Here is a 2,374-nt window from a genome sequence, read left to right as displayed (position 1 = left end):
AAAGGTTCCGACCCCGAAGGTGCACGGGCCCTTTTTCACCACCCAGGATGGGGGGGTCCCCTTTTTGGGGAAGGGGCGGGGGCAGAATTTCTCAGGGGGAGGGGCCGCGCCAAAGAAAGTCTGGAGGGGCCCCCTAAAAGAAGGCGCCCCTTAAGGTAGGTCCCCTTTTGCGGGTGAGGTAGAGGGGGGGCCCCACGAAAAAGGGGAAAAAGTGAGGCATTCCCGGAAAAAAAGAAAAAGAGAGGGTCCCCCCCCCCCCCTTTTTGGCCGGGGGTGGCGATCTTTTGAAATAACAAAATCCCTTTACCCCGGGCCCCGGGCCCGGGGGGGGGGGGGTGACGCGGGGGCAAGTGGCGCGCTGCATCCTGCAAGGGCAAACCCCACAGGGGGTCAGCCGCCCAAACCGAGGTTTTGAAAGGGTCGTGTTGTGCACGCGCCGCGGCCGAGGGGGTGACCCCCCCCCCCCCCCCCGGTCTCCATCGTCTCCCGCTGTGTCGTGTGTGTGAGACGTCTCGCTCGTCGGCGGTGGTGGCCAGGCGGTGTGACCGAGTGGCCCAGCGCTCAAACCTAATCCGCCTTTTGACGCTTCCTTCTCTGCACACTGCATGGTATGGTACCCCTTTGACACTCATATCAAGTAGCAACGAAAGCACCATCGAGTCCACCTCACCCTCCAACCTCTTGCGCTGCCACCGGCAAACACCTTATTCCGCCAGCGGGGCCGCTCCATCCTTTTGCCCGCACCCCTTCGGGCTATGCGGGTCCGAATCGCTCTCTGCGAGCGGCATGCCCTCCTCCGCCGCCTGGATCGGGCCTACGCTGTCGCCTCCCTTTTCTGGCCGCTAGGCGTCTTCTTTATGTGCGTGGTACTTCCGACGTGCGTTTGAGTGTGTTTCCTCGCGCGCTTAATATCCACGCGCGCGGTCACGGTAGCTTCGGGTGTGGGCTGCTAGCCGCGCTGCGGCTGGGCTCGCTCGCCTGTCTATGCAAAGAGAATAAAAGAATTTGACAAACCCCTGCCAGGTGCCCGCTGCGATCCAAGATCCTCGCCGAGTTTGAGAGATGTTGTTGTCCGAGTTTGTGGCTGGTCGGGTTACGACGGATCGCGTGCGGCAGAACCAGACAAGCTCGATGCGCCACACGCTTCTCGCTGCGCTCGAGCCGTGCAAGGTCTACACCCACGAGGCCTTCGTACACGCCGCGAATCCCGATTTCTGGAACGCGCGGGGCGCTGGCGCACACTGGGAGCGCGATCCGTTCTCGACGGAGCTCAAGCTGCAGCGTGCGTACGCCCGGCGGCCGGCGGCGTGGACGGCGGCGAGCATCGCAGACGCCGACCTCGTCTATGTCGCCGCCAACTACTCGCAGCTGTGCGTTGCGCGGAAGGAGTTCACGCTGAGACGAGAGCTCACCTACCTCGCCGAGAACCGCACGCTCTACCCGAACGAGTCGTCCACACGGCCCGTGCCGCCGAAGCTCGTGTCGCTCCAGTACATCCAGGGCTGCTTGCAGCACAAGCGGCCGAAGGCGGACACGATCTGGATGCGCGATCAGATCCTCCTCACGGGGCCGGGATCGAGCGCCTACCGCGACGAGCCCACGCTCGTCGCGCCGTTTGCGGTCGCGCAGCCGCAGTGGCTGCTCTCCGGCCGCGTGCCGAAGCCGCTGCCGTGGGCGGAGCGCAACCAGGTCGTCTTCCTCGGCGGTCACGTGCCGAAGCTCTACCTGATGCCGCTTCGCTATCTCATCTGGCAGCAGCTCTACGCGAATCCGAGGGCGTGGACCCAGAGCTTTGGGATCAACTGCACTGTCGGCGCCTACGAGATCTGCGACCACCCCGACCTCCGGAAGCCGAGGGGCGCACCCGCGACCCATCCCGACAAGCACGTTTACCACACCTTCTGCAACGACGCGTGCGCGGCCCCGCCCGACGCCTCGCACGTGCACACCGCCACGCGGTCCAAGGCGATCAATGCCCGAGGGAAGGAGTACAGGGACAGCGAGGGCAACGTCGTGGGCGACCAGCCATCGTGCCTGGGAACATGGCGCCAGACGACGCAGCACGCGGCCGCCAAGCTGCGCGACGACTGTCTGCGGTACCGGGTCGTCGACTACAAGGCCGAGGCCGCCGCCATCCGCCGCGACACCGCGCGCAGCGCCGGGCGCGAGCAGTACCTGGAGGCCGCATCGCGCAGCCGCTTCTGCATCATTGCGCAGGGCGACCCGGGCAACACGGCGAAGGTGATGGAGACGGTGGCGCTCGGCGGCGCGGGCGGCTGCATACCGCTGTACGTGCTCTACACGGCGAACAGCCCGCAACGGCCGCCGGTGGAGCAAGATTTTGTGCGCGACCTGCCGCACGTGCGGTGGCTCG

This window comes from Emiliania huxleyi (assembly GCF_000372725.1).
Source record: "Emiliania huxleyi CCMP1516 unplaced genomic scaffold EMIHUscaffold_22, whole genome shotgun sequence".
Lineage (NCBI taxonomy): Eukaryota > Haptophyta > Isochrysidales > Noelaerhabdaceae > Emiliania > Emiliania huxleyi.
The sequence above is the reverse complement of the archived record's forward strand: the minus strand, read 5'-3'. Positions refer to the sequence as shown.